At 48.4% G+C, this 18,322-nt stretch overlaps 1 long non-coding RNA gene across 1 annotated transcript; it reads right to left on the bottom strand.

Moving 5' to 3' along the window:
- Positions 1-925: 925 nt before the first annotated feature.
- On the bottom strand, positions 926-17,968 carry LOC144102660 (uncharacterized). Its single transcript, XR_013308226.1, has 3 exons — positions 17,849-17,968; positions 17,271-17,422; positions 926-1,157 (listed from the first exon to the last, which is right to left on the bottom strand). It is a non-coding gene; the product is annotated as an uncharacterized LOC144102660 (long non-coding RNA).
- Between the last annotated feature and the right edge of the window lie 354 nt (positions 17,969-18,322).

Here is an 18,322-nt window from a genome sequence, read left to right as displayed (position 1 = left end):
GCTACCTGGATCCCAACAAGTGGTGGCAGCGGTGGGATGCTACCTGAGATCCAACAGTCGCAAACGAGTAATCTTCGGTCACTTGAACGCCTTCTTCTTTGAAGTGTTTTTTACACTTCAAAATTTTTTCTCTGGTTTTGAAGTTGTTGAACTTCACAATCACCGGACGGCATCCAGAATCGGAATACCGCCCTAATCGATGGGCCCTATCTATGTCATTCGGCGAGAGTTCGGGGTCAGTGTATTTTGACAGGACGTTTAGAAGCTTTTTTTTCGTTTCATTCCATGTTTCATGGTCATTCTCATCGGCGATACCATGAAAAACTAGATCGTTTCTACGACTCTGGTCTTCTAATTCATGAATTCGTGCCTGCAGCAGTTGATTTTGTTTGCGAATATCTAAAGCAGTGCATTAGAAACCCTGTTTTACTTCGTCAATTGCTTCAAGTGAGTGTTCAACTGTCGTAAGCCTGGAATTCATACTGGCGAGGGTTGAATTAATACTCTGCTGTCCACTCCGTAGTTCATCCATGGTTTTCTTAATATCTTCGTTACTGGCTGAAAACGCGGCTGACTGTTCAAGATACGAAGTATTTCCATGTTTTGCTCCGATTGTGCTAATACGTCATTAGCGGCAGGGTTACTCTCCTCGATCGATATGTGCCTGCGCTCGAATAACCGCCGATTATTTTAGTGCGCGTGTGAAAAGGACCTGGATTTACTTCCACATCTCCCGACAATAGCAAAAGAAGACAGCTGTTGAAGCATTCAGTCAACACGCCCAAAAATACCCGTAGGCACGGGAGCAGCAGTAAGCATCGATTGTCACTTTTATTAGCATACAAAGGAATGCATAGTTACGCCCCTGCATGGCAAACAAAGGCGGCCTTTTAGCCATTGTCGCTGCAGCGCTGATCTCGTGCCCACTGAAGCGGTCCCACGGACACCAGCGCTTAAAATACTGGCGTTGAACTTGCTGTCGATCACCATGCCGCAGCCATGGAGTGATAAGAACTGTTCACAAATCTTGAGGGCGCCGCCTGATGAACGAACGGAGGCAAATGACAGGAAGCAAACTGCGTCACATGGTGCAGAGAAGCCCTGTCACGGGCAGGATGGCAGATGTAGTTGCTGTGCGCCACAAGTGGAAGCAGCACCTGCATCGCAAACAAAGGCGGCCTTTTAGCCATTGTCGCTGCAGCGCTGCTATCGTGCCCACTGATGCATTGCTGATTAAAATTTGCCACCGAGTTTCATGGTTAATGCGTGAGGTGTTTTTTTCTTGTTGACATCCTCATGCATTTGGAATCTCTACATGTTAAAATCCAGGAGAATTTCTGCATGGTTTAAGATGCGTCCGACTAGTTTGTTGTTAAAAAAAAAAAACAACTTGAATGCCATTTTTTGTAAAGCTTCTTTAAGCTCACACAGAGAGGCTGCGGCAATGCTCTCTTAGACGTAATGTGAACGTGCACTAATAATTAAATACGCAGCTTTGGCTGATGTGTGGCACAGTCCAGTCCAAGTCCTGCACAGTCATTTAAGCGAACCGCTTTCATTAACCAACTGCAAGAACCGAGTAACAAAATCAATATATGGCACTAGCTAGTCCACAGTGTGAGTTTATCGAAGCAAACAACATCGTACCGAATAAATACGCATGCGCGCGTCATTGGCTTTTCCATACGCCGTTAAAATATACTTTAGGGCAATGGGACTGCGCCTCAGATACAACGAACAACCATGGCGGCGTAACTCGGTTAGTACGAACGAGAGGGCGCCGTAAACTCGGTCCCACGGTATAAAAACTCAGGCAGAATAGAAGAGCACCGTCTCGGGGTGTCCTTGACACCCTCTCACGAAAAAAACCGGGGGACCTAGAAACTCAATAAAAAAAAAAAATGTCGATACTGGCAGTCGAGCTGACAACACGGTGCCTTCCACACCGGAAACGCACACACCTCTCCGCCACACAGCCACATCGGCCACCGAACGACCCGTCACAACAGACGGCCCTGCTGCAAGCGCTGCTCAAGCTTCCGGTCAGGACTCCTCAATGGGGAAGCCACAGACACCTCCGGCATCGCCCCCCCGCCTCCCAGCCCCGTGCTGCTGCAAAGGGCAGCTCCCAACAAACAAGCCCCGCGGCCACAGCTCCTCCAGCGAGCACCATACAGCACAGCCACAGCGACAACGCCTCTGCTACCTCTGCCGTTCTCACCACCTCCAGTCAAAGCGCAGCAAATTCTGCCGTGATCCTCAAGCACGACGCACAGCCAGAAAACGAGAGTGGAAATTATTCGAAAATCGTTGCCGCTCCCTCTCCGGCATCCCAAAGAACATCTAGCCTCTACCAACTCATTACGGAAGCATTCACTGAAGCTAACTACGCGCGCGCTGCGCACGCTTATGCAAACAAAAAGCCACGCTCAACGCCCCGCCGCAGCTCCCCCTCCCCTCACAGGGCAGAGACAGCTGGGCAAGCTCCAACCAGCCCCTTCCGCCGGGGAAGCCGCACCGACGGAACCGCCTCCGCTCCACCCCTGCCGCGTCGTCTGCTACGCGCTCGCCCAACCTCGGCCTGTCTGCTGCACGCTTCTCTGGACGGCCGCACCAAACCAAAACAAGTAGCTCTTTTTAAGCTCCATCGACGAGTTCGGGCCCGACTCCCTCGGCCACTACAATGCCTACACTGCGGCGTTTATGGCCACGCTACTGCAGCCTGCACAGCCAAACCCCGTTGCCTTCGTTGCGGGGCGATCAGCACGCGTCGCGCTGCGACTCAGAGAATCCGCGATGCGTTATCTGCCGCGACAACACATTTCGACCGAGCCACGCTGCGTGCCCCCGTTTGCAGGAAGAGGGAGCGATTGCGATTGCTCGCACCAGCTCCGAAAAGCCCATAACAAGGCAAGAGGCTGCAGCAGCTGTCGTCAGCTCAAGGAAGACGGACACCCATGCTGAAAACCAGGCAAGCGCCGAGACAGCCAACGGGAACGTTGCACCCATCTCCGCTCACTCGTCCAGCGGCTCAATGCGGGTGCCCTGCAGCGCTTCTGCACACAACTGTTCCCCGCCTGCCAGCCACGGCTTCCGCTCCTACCGCGACATCATCGCGCTGGTCACCCACCACCTGCGTCCAATGCATAGGACGAACCTGATCAGCGGGATGCAGTGATCACTGCCCTCACTGCTGCCCTTCGCGCCCTTATGGAGCAGCTTCCGCTGTCATCACCAGAACGAGAACTGTGCATCGTGGCCCTCGCCGCTCAGCAAGCACTGATCCATCATGGCTAGAGACCGGCGCGAGTGCCGGTCGTGAGCAGAGGTGGGCAACCTCATGAGGTCGACCTCAACCTGACGTCGTGAGGTGAGGTCGGCGACGGCTCGAAATTTTGTGAGTGAGGTCAGGAAATCAGACGTCAACCTCACGCGTGAGTTTGAGGTTGAGTGAGGTCGATCCTTTTTGAAGATGTCGCGTCTTAATCCGACGAGTGCCGTTTCCGAAGCGGAGTTGGAGCACATGCAGTGAAGCTTGTTATTCGGTTTCCCCTGTTTGGACAACCGGATGCGGCAGTCCGCTCTTCGCTTTTGGTGCTGCGCCGTAACGTTTGTTCAGCCGGAGCCTAGAGGAGTCGACGCACCCCTGAAGTCTTCCTGGAAGGAGTGCTCCAACTCCCGGGAGCGCGCTAAGCATATAATTCACGTTGATCTGGATGAGCTTTGTCTGATGCCGCAGACAAAAATCAGGGGGCACTTCGTGATCTAACGCGCGATGAGGCGAAGCCTTTTGCGCGGTGTTGCTTCCCCTGCCACATTTTGTGTGCTGAAACTACTAATCAAAGACTGTGCGATTGTAGACTGAAGAATCGTCTGCTGGCGCCTTGCGCATGCGCAGTGCATTCAACGTGCCCCTACTTTCCAGTTAAGGCATACTACACCGCGCGTCTAGTGTATGACAAGCCGGGAACAGAGCCAGCTGCGAGCGGGAACGTCAGCCGGCCGCAGGGGCACGTCGTTTTTAAATGGTTCATTCCATAAGCTTCGAGGCAGTCTATCCCTTTGCTGCGGGCTCCACGCGCTCGCGTGGCATACTACACCACTACGTCACTGATGACGTCATCAGTTTGAATAACAGCTACAGTGTGACAGAAATGCGACCGGACATGATGGCGAGTCATGAGCCTATAAAAGCTTTCGCCTTAATAAGTTTATAGTCCAACAAGCACTCAATAAATTGGTTTGCTTTGGTTTATGGGGGTTTAACGTCCCAAAGCGAATCCCGCTATGAGGGACGGCGTAGTGAAGGGCTCCGGAAATTTCGACCACACTGGGGTTCTTTAACGTGCACTGACATCGCATGCACAGTGCACGGGCCTCTAGAATTTCGCCTCCATCGAAATTCGGCCGCCGCGGCCGGGATCGAACCCGCGTCTTTCGGGCCAGCAGCCGAGCGCCATAACCACTCAGCGACCGCGGCAGCACAATAAATTCGTCGCAGCGCGGATGGCCCAAAGAAAGACTGCTTCGTTTTCATGCTCATTGCCAGCGCTGACTCCACGGCTGTTGCCTTGCAGTCGAGTAAAGGCGATCCTGCTATACACTACACGGTGACTTAACTGGCGAGAGAATGTGATTCAGGCAGTTCCTAACAAGTACGCCTGCAAATTTCATGAAAAAAAAAAAAACACGAAGCCAGAAAAACCTGTATAACACCGTCGAAGGTTTTGATCGGTGTCTTCTCCTTTCGAATCTCAGACTAGTTCTCTATATTCCCGTTTCGGAATGCAAGCATATATGCAAAAATAATTTCAGTGTTATATCCTTCCGAATAACCTGGCTTTTGTCTTCTGTTCCTTGTTCCTTCTCGGAAATTCATGTATTATGCCGAAACACCGCAGCACGGGGAGATCGTACCAGCATATGATGTTATAGCGGTAAAAAAATGCAAAACTAAACTAATGTATGATCATGTGGTAGCTAATTCCTTTTACTTTCTTTTTATGAATAAAGATGTGTGAACAGAACTTATTACGTGCATGGTGCTGTACTGCTGAGTCTCTGTTCCATACCTTCTAATATGATTCGTAATGCGGCACACTGTTAGCTTCTGCTTTAGTGTGCGATTTCGGCTGTAAGTTTTTATTAATTCGCATTTTTTTTTCTTTCCTCGTGTGGATCAATTAGGTTGGCGGCCTGCCTTGCAGACGACCAGGCATATCTTTCATTTAACTCTTTTGCAGAGACCCATCGATCACCTTAAACGGCTTCGCGGAATGCTCGCGCGGTGCTCGCGGGTCAAAAAACGTCGATGATGCCGGCGTAGCATTCATTAGTTCAGTTTAGAAGGAAAACAAGTGATTGACTTAAAACACCTTGTCTCAAACTGGTTGACGAAATGGTACCCAGAATTCTGTTCAGGTGTATGGGTATTTAGGTGGTGCTTTCTTTCTTTTATTTTGTCCGGGGGGGGGGGGGGGGGGGGAGGTCGTAAATGATTTCGCTGTGGCGAAATTTGAGCGGAGCGCCATGGTGCACTTGGCAGACAGAGTGGTTCACGCTCTGCACTCGAGGCCACTTGTTTTGACCTGTGTGATTTTAATATTCGGCAGTGTTGAAAGACGTAACCTAGCCCATTCTTCCAAAGTGCCGCGAGATCGCGGAGTCATCGGAGAATTGCCAGTATTTCGAAACCAATACCATCGCCATCTGGAGGGCAGTGGCGGAAACGTGAGAGGGCCTTGACCTCCCGAGAACATCAGCATCATTTATTATTAGCTGCAGGTATTCCTGCTTTTATCGCAGAATAATTGTTTTCGGTTGCTGGGTAATGCGCAATATTTAATCAATATTCTGGCAACCTTTAATTTGGTTGCGGTATATCAGACTTCGCTGGGGTCATAAAGATACATTATTAGCGTCATCATCATCAGCGCCATCATCGCGAGGATCAATGGCATGTGTCGTTGCATGATGGTTGCAGCATGTCATACATGAAAACTGGCGCGTTTCCCTGCTGGACAATCCGAATGTCATTAATGTGGACCGGGTTGTGGGCACTGTGCAATGCGTCATGCGCGCACGTGAGTAATGTGGGATCCATATGGATCTTCAAATGTGGATGGGTGGGTACCTGGTACGACGTGAGATTACATTATTGTCACGCGACTAGGTGTGACGTGTGTGTGTGCTGCTAGTTTTATTCTCATTAATTGTGCCAGTGCTGTCCGCGTCTTCCTTTGCTCTCACTCACGCGGAAGACGTAGCTCATTTTTCTGTCTCGATGCATTCTTGGCGGCTCGCTGCCGTAGCAGAGACAGAGCAAAGATTTTGTCTTGCTTCGTTGCGGCTGTCAACTGAGAGGCTTAGGGCGCAGCACAAGGTACGTCATCTGAGCTGAAGAAACGTAGACATGGACGGGAACAAAGTCTGCCTTGCCTCAGTAGTAAAACATAGCCCTGCATCAGAGAAAAAGTATTTCGAATCCTCACCCGCTCTCGCGCACTGCCAAAAGAGTCTCCCTCTGAAACGGCCGCAGGAAAGAATGGTCATGTATATATATTAACAATTCAGTCATACCGAAGGGTTAGCCGCCACTCGTTTAGAGGCATTTTTAATAAAAGCGCATGTACAGCATGTTTCAGCTAACTTGCACCCATGGAGAAACGACTAAGCGCTGAGCTAATTTTCGACTAGTGCAGGCTTCCCGGCAATGATCTTGTCAAGGGAAGCACATTAAATTATGCCTGCTCTCCCTGTTACACAGCTAAAGGAGTTGACATTTGTGGGGTACAAGACTACCGCATTTTCCTCCACCAGACGGTGGCCAGTGTGCGAACGCCTCAAGCTGGTACGCTCCAGAGACCACCCGCACTTCTTTCACGATCAATCCTCTATTTTATTTTGTGCGGAATTAGGGTTAGGGGAGGGGCTATTTTTCGAGCTCAAATCGGGTGGAAGCCACTGCAGAAATCTTGTACGGAGGACCGCAGCCACAATCCGCTCGGGTCTCCTTTTTACAAATAAATGTTTATTCCCTCTCTCCCTACTCCACCAGCTGGTGGCGAGTGCGCGAACGCCACAAGCTATATATAATTGTTTTTTTGGGGGGAAAGGAAATGGCGCAGTATCTGTGTCATATATCGTTGGACACCTGAACCACGCCGTAAGGGAAGGGATAAAGGAGGGAGTGAAAGAAGAAAGGAAGAAAAGGGTGCCATAGTGGAGGGCTCCGGAATAATTTCGACCACCTGGGGATTTTGAACGTGCACTGATATTGGACAACACAGGGCCGCTTAGCGTTTTTCCTCCATAAAACGCAGCCGCCGCGGTCGGGTTCGAACCCGGGAACTCCGGATCAGTAGTCGAGCGCCCTAACTACTGATCCGGAGTTCCCGCCACAAGCTGATATACTCTAGACTAATATGCACCACCCGGTGTTCTTTAACAACTAGCGCCCTTTATTTTCGGTTATCATTTTTTCCCGTAGTCGGGCGGCAATATCGGTGCTGTGTTTTGAAGGCTCAAATCGTGTGCATGGAGGAAACATTTGCCATAGATCAGATATTTCTCGGGAATTTTTTTTTTTGCATCATAAGACAAGTTAGTACAGCAGATCGTTTTACTGCTGCACATCAGATGTCGTGTTCTTTGCCCCTTCTCTCTTAAACAGCCTGGAAATTGCGGGCATCACTAAAAATGTGTTTGGCAATTATGATATTTTTGCTAATCTCTTACATATATTTCTTCGTGTGCGTTAACAATCTCCTACGGAGCACTGCCGCGTCTGAGCAAGTCCGGCCCGACTATATATTGTACAGTGTGAAAATATCCAACAGCACAACAAAGATTTTAAACGCGCAGGGTCCTTGGAGCGGCGTGTCAGTAGCGGGGGTAGCGCTTAATACAGCGACTCCGATAAGACGTCGGGTCGGTAGCCATGTTTTGGCCTCTCGGTTCGAAATCACTCTTTTCGTAATTATCGTCAACTTATTTCGCCTTATGAAAACTGGCGTTAAAAGCGGTTTAAGTTGATTTGACTGAAGGCAGCCCTCTGGGGTGTGATCTATCGATAGCCATAAATGTCTCTAATTACGTTGCTATCAGCTTGGTGAACTGCAAAACGAACATATTCTAGAAAACTAATTTTCGGAGACAAATCGAGTTTGACCGCATTTTTAAGAAATGTGTTCTGGGAGCGACATCTGGTAAAATCGGCTATTAACCAAAAACGAAAGGCCCTGTCCAACGTACGCGGCCATTTCACTCAGTGCACGGGCGTTTTTTCATCTCGCCTCCATTGAAATGCGGAAGACGCATGCCACATTCGATCTCGTGGCCTTGGGATCAGCTGCTGAACGCCAACGCCACACCGTGGTGGGTGGGAGGGCACACCCGCTGCTGCTACCGCTTCTGGATGCCCGCTCCCGCAACAGAGAACCGCACATGGTCCTTGGCACAGCCAGCCCTAACGGTAATACGTCGATTTGCGGGAAGACGTCTTTATCTCTCTACGAATCACCCAGTAGCCCCCTTCGCTTACCCCTGGCCACTACCCCCACCCGAAAGTCGTCGGACGGCCGACGACTACGGTATGCCTCCCACATTTATTTTTCTCAGACTGAGTATTAATCCGCATAGGGCTGTTTTCAGTTTGTGAGAGGAATAAAGAGTTTCTAACAAGCTCTGCCTCGGCCCATTTCGGCCAAACCGCCGTATACTTGCGACTTATTGTTCCACTGCTTGGGGAACACGTGCAACGCACAGTCGCCAGTAAAAAAGGATGAGCACAATGACCCCACTTGGTCGCCAAAATCGCCTAGTGCGGTTGGCGGGGCGCCGTGCTTTGCAAACACACCTTGCACTTTTGTTATCGGCGTGTTCGTAACCACAGTGCCAAGCGTTTCTATCTGCCCCTCCTGTGGCACGTTACTCGTGGTAATCATTTTTACCCACGACTGTACAAGTAGCGCCTGTATGCAGTTAGCACGGAGATTTGCCTTCCCTGCCGGTTGAGCACAGTGTCACCCCCATCCATTTATATGCTCCACTATTGCGCAAAAATGTTCATTGTGAAAGTTCCAGAGCGCCCTGCAAGAGGCCCACTAGATGTATTTTCTTCCTAAGAAGATCAGAGACTTTCCATTTATTTAACTCAATATCAAACATACCGCTATTGACGGAACCCAGCTACGCTAATCCACAATCAATGGCCATGCCATCAGTTGCTCAGATTGTAAGACGATGCGCGTAGGCATTTCTCATTGTTAAATCATGATAATGAACGGGGAGCGCGACTACGCCGTTGCCGTTGCATGGCATAGCACCGATAATTTCGAACAAAACAGCAGAGTGGCGCCTATGCTGCAGCATAATGGTTATATCTCCTCCTATGCGTCGACCAGCTGCAACGAGTACGAGCTTCAAAAGCGTGTCGGGCTCCATTTCGCCGCTCTTAAGATCGAACACCTCCTGATCATGTCATCAGTTCGGCGACGGCGTCTCTCGAGAAGTGCAGGCAGACAAGACAACACGGATGCGACAGCACGGCACCTAACAGCTCCGTGTCGCGGCGGCGTCCATTCTCTACTGTTCAAGGGAAGCAGGGGTGCGTGCTCCTTTTTCGCCGACGAGCGACTGCAAGGGTAGACTGTAAAAGTCAACGCGAGACCACGCTCGGCTAATCGCTACAAAGGAGACGGACAATGACTGGGGCGCAGGTAGCGTGGTACATGGCAACCAGCGACGTACCATCGACAACGACACAATCTCCCCTTGTTCCCTTTGGCGGACAGCCAAGCCAGAAATGAAGAACCCATACTGACAAAACGATGCTTGCCCTAACGACGGCCAGACTTCTCCCAGAAATTATGGAGGCTTCTACTCCTCGATGGCCACCCTGGAGCACTGCCAGCAGATACCCTTTCATGAAAGAGGAGCGGCTGGGCGAAGACCGGGTTCATGGCGCTGTGAGGTGGTCACACGCAGACGCCGGCAGGAGGGACACATACCGATGTCGAATACCGGTGCCCTTGTTCCGGTCGAACCGCCTTGCCTCCACGTCCAGCTGACTTCGCCCAGAAAAACTGGAGCCTTCTACTCATCGACGGCCCCCCTTGATCAGTGCCAGCAGATACTCTTTCTGGAAAGAACAACGGTTCGGCGAAGACGTGGTCCGTGGCGCTGTGAGGTGGTCGGACGGCAGCCCCATGAACCGCGAGCAGGGTGACATCGGACGCCGACGTCGAATGCCGCTGTCCTTGCTGATGACTACGGTCTTGTGGGCGGTTACCTTGATACGTCCCAACAGGAGGCGGCCATGGCCAGTGACTACCGCTGAACGTGCCACGGAGCTGGTTGGAGGTAAGAATAAGGACGGGCACCTGGGCGACGTGATCCAGCCGGCGATCGGCTGCTTGCACGAGGACATGGATCCAGTCGTGCTGTTTTTGTTTGGTGGTAGACCAGTGCAGCACTTGAGGCTCGTTAGATGATGTCTGAGGGTCGCCGGAGGAGGCATCAGAAAAGCCGAGAAGCGGCAACCGAAAGAGCACAGGCATGATTCCACAGCCATCTGTTGTTGTCGTTCCTCTTCTTCTGTCGCTCGCGCCACGTGTGGGTGTCACGGGACTCGTGAAGGCGAATTTGTTTTCTTTTCTTGTCGTTTAGCATCTGAGGTACGAGAAAAGTGACGAACTAGCGATCGTGTTGGGAAAATTTGCGTGCGAACGAATATCTGATAGGAGTGTTTCGGTTTACACTTCATAAAATGAGTCACCTCTACAGATCTCAAGTGAATAAATTTTCCGTGCATCAGTTCGCGCCATTCACACCCTCAGAGTGGCTACGCGCTTGTTAAGGACTTCACAATAATACTTTTACAACTGACATCTGCGCTAGAAAATTATTCAATGAATTTTGGTCCCGTTAGCATAAGGCTGCTGCATTTTTGGGCACATGTTTGGAAATTTGTAATATATTTCCTTCGTGTGCTCGATGCTCTCGTGAAAGTACCCCGTGCGGAGGTTTGAAGTGGTTCTACTAAGCGGTAAAGCCCCGTGGTAAAATTCTTAACCCTTTCAGGCTTATAGGATAATGGAAAGTTGGTCGAGTTGGTTTTGCTTCGAAAACAGCGGTAATTGTAATGTCATGTCATTACTTTTTGATAGCAGTAATTTGTAATGTAATTTAATTACTGCTGTGGGATTTCTAGGAAAGTAATTAGTAATGAAATTTAATTACTTTTTAAAAGTAATTTTTCCATGTATGATTTCTAAGAGAGTAATTAGTAATGAAATTTAGTTACTTTTCAAAAGTAATTTTGCCATGTATGGTGTGTGGTCAGCGGCTGCCTACTTGTCGGTGTCCTTAAGTTGTTACGCAAACGATGATACACACCCAGTTTCCTACACGTGACAATGTTCATGAGAAAAAGGAATATTGTGACAAAGACGACAAAGCTGGCAGTGGTGCGGTACAGAGCACTCGCTACAGAGCACTCGGCCATTCCCTCCATGCAAATCATATCTCTGCCATCGTTCATCGCGCCTCACTCTTTGGTCGGCCACCACGTAACAATATTATACACCACACAGCATTTGCATGGAGGGAATGGCCAAGAGCATTTTCCATTTGGTTTTCATGTTAAAGGAGTATAGGCACATAATTGTGGTGGCATGTTTTCTTCTCTACAATGATGTGGAAAATACTACTACACATGAATCACCATGTAATATTTGCCCACGGCCGCTAAATAATTTATAATTTTTTCTGTCATGCTGTTTCGGTTTCAACAGCCGAACAATGGCGGCGACGTCCAAGAGTGATTTGTGTCACGTGAGGCATAGAAAAACGCCCATATAATCACTGCTTCATCGTTATAATTTACTGCAGTGCTGAAGCCAGCCTTCCTCAAGAGCCGGAATGACAACTAATGTGGAAGCAGCGATTATATTGCAGTTTTTTCATGCCTCACGTGACCTGTAGGCACACATTGGCGTCACAGTCCTCATTCGGCTGTTGAAACTGAGACCCAAACAGCACGAGAAAGAAATGCGATTATAAATTATTCAGTGGTTTTAGAAGAATACCAGGTGGTAATCCATGTTTAAAAATGCCTTACGCATCATTACAAACAAAAAACAGGCACCCGAAGGTTAGGTGTCTATACTCCTTTAATTCTTTAGACCCACCATTCTGCTCACTGATTTTGCTTTGCAGTTCATCTCCTGAGTGACTTAGCGATATCACCTGTGAATCGCAGATTACTAAGGTGTTCTCCATTAACTCTTATCCCCAACTGTTCCCAATCCAGGCCTCGGAATAGGGCAGGTATTCCTAAAAACCTGCTGTTTACAGGAGGCACTTTGTTGCAGAGGAGGCATTGTGGAGACATTTTTTTGCATGATTGGTGATGTATTAGACACCGCAGTCCAAGACTTCTTTAGCACAGTTTGGTATTGACACTGTTGCTTCCATCATTGGCAAAACGCCATCCAATGAAAGTAATGCCTACATGGAAGCTGAAGACAGCTAAACCTGTACTGTTGGAAAAAACTGCATGCGTGCTAGACACTTGCTTGTTCACTCAAATACGGCCTAATAAAGCAGCTGGGACACGGGACCTGGCTTACATGCCTTCAAGGCTGCGTTAGTAGCCATGTGATTAAAAGGTTTCACCTGCGCATTCTTTGAAATGCCCCAGGTATCATCTTTTACCAGGTCAATGGATATACTCAGGCTGGTTTCAGTTTTGGCATATTATTACGTAGCGACCAGCCGAATAATAAGCGGCGATGAATGATGGCAGTGAGATGATTTTAATGGCCACTCGCCTATAACGCGACCTTTCCGTTCCCACTCCACTGCCAGCTTCGTCGTCTTCGTGACAATGTTGCCGCTTTGCACATAGTTTTTCCGCAGTGCCACGAGGTACGCCTTAACGAGGCTTTACTGTACCTGTGAGTACTAAGGTTGCTGAATTTGATGCGTCTCAATGCGAAATCTGAACCGATTCATACACCTCCTGCATTCATACGCCCATGAGCCAACTATAGAATTGAAGTTCTGATCTATTGCTATGCGATGCGTTCTGAACAGGTGCTGCCCTTGATGGTCTCACAGATAACTTTGACCACAATGGCAACACAGGCATCAAAGGTTGCCTCCAAACTATAGCTCCCCACCATTCATGGCATGTTTTCCGCTGCTCTACTGTCTTTTTCCACAGTGGCGCACTCATAACTCACCCCAGTTCTGACTTCGGGGCCAATCCAGCAAACAAGTCTTACGCAGTGCTGTTCGGATGGACCTTATGGCCATGCCACTGCTCTAATTACACCCCACCACTTTCGCTCGGCCCCATGGCGAATGGGAAGGAGGAAGTTGGAGCACCATGAAAGCCAAATCTACAACAAGGACGTAGTGCAGTGGCCTCACTCAAAGCTCTTGCCCTGAGCTCAAACAGCACAGGTACTTCTGGTTGAGCTTACAACTTTGTCATGCCCGAGCTGACAGCCCACCAGCCACACATACCGAAACAAATTTTAATTACACATGCCAACAATACCAGATCTATTAAGATATGGAAGAAGACGTTAAGCCAGCTATGCTCTAACCAACCCAAAATTCTTACCACTTCAAGTAGATGACCTCGATTCTCTTCGGCAATGCATCCAGCTCATTACTGTTCACAGCTATGGTAAATTGTCATTTTTACCTCTCAGATTTTCTCATCAAGAGGCACAAGGGCAATTGGTTAACTGTCTGGTTCTTGGGACCAAGTGACATTAAGCAGTCACTACAAGTTCTGGGCAAACACTCCCTGAAGAGGCCACCGAAAATCTTGCACCAAAGTTGCAAATTATACTGTTTGAAAGGGCACTACTTTTTTTATTTATTAACACTGCATAAGGCTTGTTAGCTGGATTGGCCCCGCAGTCAGAACTGAGGTGAGTTATGAGTGGGCCACTGTGGATAAAGACAGTAGACATGTATTAAAACCTCCTGCCACAGAGTTTTTTCAGAAAAGGCAAACTGAAGAGTTAAAAACATAACAGAGCGGAAAACGAGGACTTCAAGGGTAGAAAACACAGCACAAGCGTTTGTCCTGTGTTTTCTACCTTTGAAGTTCCTGTTTTCCGCGCTGTTAATTTTTTAAATATGCATCACCAACTCGCCCGCGCTTGTCCTCTGTTTTCTACCCTTGAAGTCCCCGTTTTCTGTGCTGTTAATTTTTTGAATATGTATCACCAACTCGCCCGCCTTGCTATCGTGTTGAAGAGCTATACTATTCATCCACATCCTTGAGGTTTTTTTCCTCCCATAATTCCTACTGCACTAGAAGCCGTGTGATGGTGCTTGAATCTGAATGCCACACACCCATATGCATGCAGCACACATCCTTTACCAGCATAGCATCACGTAAGATCATGCCAATGCCCCATTTGGGGACAAGGGGTGCAAGCACATAGAACAGTAGGAACAAAACGCACACACTAATGTTGCGTGAGTCACTCCTGTGCTCTGTCTTTTGGGCTGCATGTCTCAAGATGAACAACCCCTTCCCCATTTTTCTCAAAAAGTGAAACTACAACAGATATCTACTCCTAACTTGTGAAAACAAAACGACAAACATGGAAGAACATAAACATGTATTGTCCTTGTCTTTCCTTGTATTCTTCAATTATGGGAACTGTTTATGGGGGTTTAACGTCCCAAAGCAACTCAGGCTATGAGAGACGCCGTAGTGAAGGGCTCCGGGAATTTCGACACCTGGGGTTCTTTAACGTGAATTATGGGAACTACTTCCTCGTTTAGCTACCTGTCCTACCTACGTTCGTCTTTGACTTCTCGCCTCTCGCCACTGCTTGTCTCTAGGGGCACAAACCCTGCCAGTTTCACAGCAGGAGGCCTACTTTCAAAATTATAATTTGCTAGATCCATGACAGCCTAGTTGCTTTGTTCAGTATACAGGAAGGCTTTGTTCATTTTGGGTCTGCAGGTGAAAGCTGTTGTCTTAATAGTGAATGTTCCCACATTTCCTTTTTTTTTCTTTTTCTATGTAATGGTTAGGACAAAAAACTGTTGCCAACCCAATGCAAAGGAAGTAGCCACATAATCATAAGGTCTCTTCCATTTGGCTGCACTTTCTGCACTAGTTCAAGAAGTGCAGCACAAGTTCTAGGCTGGCTTGCACTCGCCGAAATGGAAGCGCAGCTGCGGTGCAGCAATACGGCGGTGCCCATGTGTAGGTCGAAGAAGCGGAGAAGGTGACACTAGTTATTTAAAGAAATGATGACAGTTCTTTGCTGAAAGGTTTATGGCTTATGGGGGTTTAACGTCCCAAAGTGACTCAGGCTATGAGGGATGCCATAGTGAACGGCTCTGGAAATTTCGGCCACCTGGGGTTCTTTACCACGCACTGACATCATAGTACACGGGCCTCTAGAATTTTGATGGAGGCAAAACACTAGGGGCCCGTGTACTGTGCGATGTCAGTGCACGTTAAGGGAGCATAGAGACCTAATTTTGGTGGCATATTTTATTCTTTATAATGAAGCGGAAGACACTACAATGCATGAATCACGACGTGGTATTCGCCTACGACCGCCAAATAATTTATAATAGAATTTTTCTGTTATGCTGTTTCAATTTAAACAGCCGAATGAGAGCTGTGACGACAAAGAGAGGTTTTAGGTCATTAGAGGCATAGAAAAACTGTGATATAATTGCTGCTTTATCGTTTTAATTTACTGCACTGCTGAAGGCAGCCTTCCTCAAGAGGAGGAATGACAACAAATGTAGAAGCACCAATTATATTGCAGTATTTCACGCCTCACATGACCTACAACCTCTCTTTAAGGTCACAGTCTTCATTCAGCTGTTGAAACTGAAACCGCACGAGAAGGAAATTCAGTTATAAATTATTTAGCAGCCGTACGAGCATACCACGTGATAATCCGTGTATAATAATGCCTTACACCTCATTTCAAAAAAGGTTGGTTTGGTATGGTGGTTTAACTTCCCAAAGCGACTCAGGCTATGAGGAACAGTGCATTGAAGGGCTCCGGAAATTTCGACCACCTGGGGTTCCTTAACGTGCACTGACATCGCACAGTACACGGGCCTCTAGAACTTCACCTTCCATCAAAATTCGACCCCCGCCGCCGGGATCGAACCCATGTCCTTCGGGTCAGCAGCTTCCTTAAAGAACACCAGGTGGTCAAAATTTCCGGAGCCCTTCACTACGGCGCCCCTCATAGCCTGAGTCGCTTTAGGGCTTTAAACCCCCATAAACCATAACCTTTCAGCAAATAACTGTCATCATTTCATTAAATAACACGTGCCATACCTTCTCTGCTTCTTCGAAATATACATGGAGGAGCTGAGTGAGACGTCATAATGAAAACCTAAGCGGTCAAGTCGAGTCGCATGGGCAGTATTTCAGCGCTAATTCGTAAGCCGCCTGTGTGTATACATGCAACAATTTTTTTTCTGTGAAAGGACGATTTCCTTGAGCAGGTTCATGGTAAGACTTCTTTGCGATTTGCTGCTTGAAAATTATTCCAAGTGTTTCAGGATTTTGGTGGTCGTTGTTGTCGGCAGCATGTAGTTGGCAGCAATTTCGTGACGACAGCAAGGCTATCAGACAATCAGGCCTGCACTCGACCATTCGTTTTGGAAGCGGCCAGTGCCAAGCTGCTTTTGTAACTGTCTGAACTGATGCTGCATGCTGCCGGCACCACCGCGGAACTTCACAGAACTAGTGCAGAGAGCACAGCCAAATCAAAGAAACCTATCATGACCACAATCTTAACAAAGTGGTAGTTTCGGCTTGTTGGTATAGCATATTAGAAGGCATAGCGCAGCACAACGGGACAAAGAAAAAGAGCACACAGGAGGAGCGCTTATCCTGTGTGCTCCTTTTATCTGCCCCATTGTGCTGTACTGTCTTTTTCTAATATCACCACAATGACCTGTCACACACAACAGTGCCTTGTGAGCTTTATGCACCTCACAAGCTTCCAAACAGTCAAATGACATCATGCACATTGTCCAGTGTTCATCCCTTTAAGGCCTCTTTGCAGCATAAGCTGTAAAAAGGTCTTAAGATTAGAGGCCTTAAAAAGGAAGCTTGCTTTTCCAGTTGCCTCGCGCGCTCCATGCTTGTTGGCCACCTAAGTCCAAACACCTTCCCCACGTAAAACCGATGTTTGGTGCAGGTGGCACAGCACTCATTTCAAAATTATCACAGAAGGTGGAGGGCTCACCTTGTGGCGCCTTAAAGCCTTTGCTGCCTCAGCATTTTAACGTCCCATTTGTTCAGCCTCTGCGCCAACAAGTGAACGCCGGACTCGAAGCAGGTATCGAGAAGGCTCGTGCATACCAGAAAACTGCCTGCCAGTTTTTCAAGAGCTGTTTTCTGAAATAAATATGAATGTAAAAGAAGAACATGTTTCGCTCTGCAGACCCCAAAGCGTAATCACTTATCTCGCCGCAATTTTTGCACCTGTTTTAAAAAGCGAATTGTAACAAGAGCACACAATTGTAAAGTGCAATTAAGTCAACATTCAACAAACTTTCCAGCCACGGGGTCACAAAAAATCGGACCGCGTACAAAACTCATCGCACAAACGGTTAGTTAAACTCACGACCGGCTTTATTAGTGGCTCAACTAGACTTTTGTCAAAAGTTTCCCGCCATTTTTAGGGAGACCGCAAAAGCTGGTAATTATGCGTGTTCTACATGACCATGAGTTACGTTGGGCTGGGTTGACAAAAGATATAAAAACACGCTCAGGGCTTGCTCTTTTCCGTAGACCTGCACAGAGCTTTTGAGCAGAACTTACGATAAAACAGATGAGTCTTTGCCTCCGGGCCTTTGGGTCCACTGGCGGGCAAGCGGGCTCCGTGCTAGTCCTGGGTTATCTGCTAACACAAAATATTCGGGCGCAAGGAAGTTGACAACGGAATGCCGAGTGTGAGATAACAGGCAATTGCTCAGTATGTGCATGCCAAAAGAAAGAAAGAACAAATTACTCACGTGCAACACGACCGCACGCCCATCCCGCCGACCGGCCTTAGTGCTACTGAAAAGCAATGCTCGGCTCGGCTCTAACAGCAAAAAAATTGCCAGGCGTGACGTCTTCTCTTCAAACCGGATGCGACGTCATGGGTTGAAATAACGCTTTCGTTATTTCGACCTGGTTGTAGCAGTCACTGCCCAGTCGAGCTGACTGGCAGCCGGTCCGGCTGGAAGCCGGCCGACACCACTGCAGTAGATGCCGATCGAGCCGAGGGCAACCGATTATTCTACCCGGAGT

The sequence above is a fragment of the Amblyomma americanum genome, chromosome 1 (assembly GCF_052857255.1).
Source record: "Amblyomma americanum isolate KBUSLIRL-KWMA chromosome 1, ASM5285725v1, whole genome shotgun sequence".
Classification (NCBI taxonomy): Eukaryota; Metazoa; Arthropoda; class Arachnida; order Ixodida; family Ixodidae; genus Amblyomma; species Amblyomma americanum.
The sequence above is the reverse complement of the archived record's forward strand: the minus strand, read 5'-3'. Positions and strand labels throughout refer to the sequence as shown.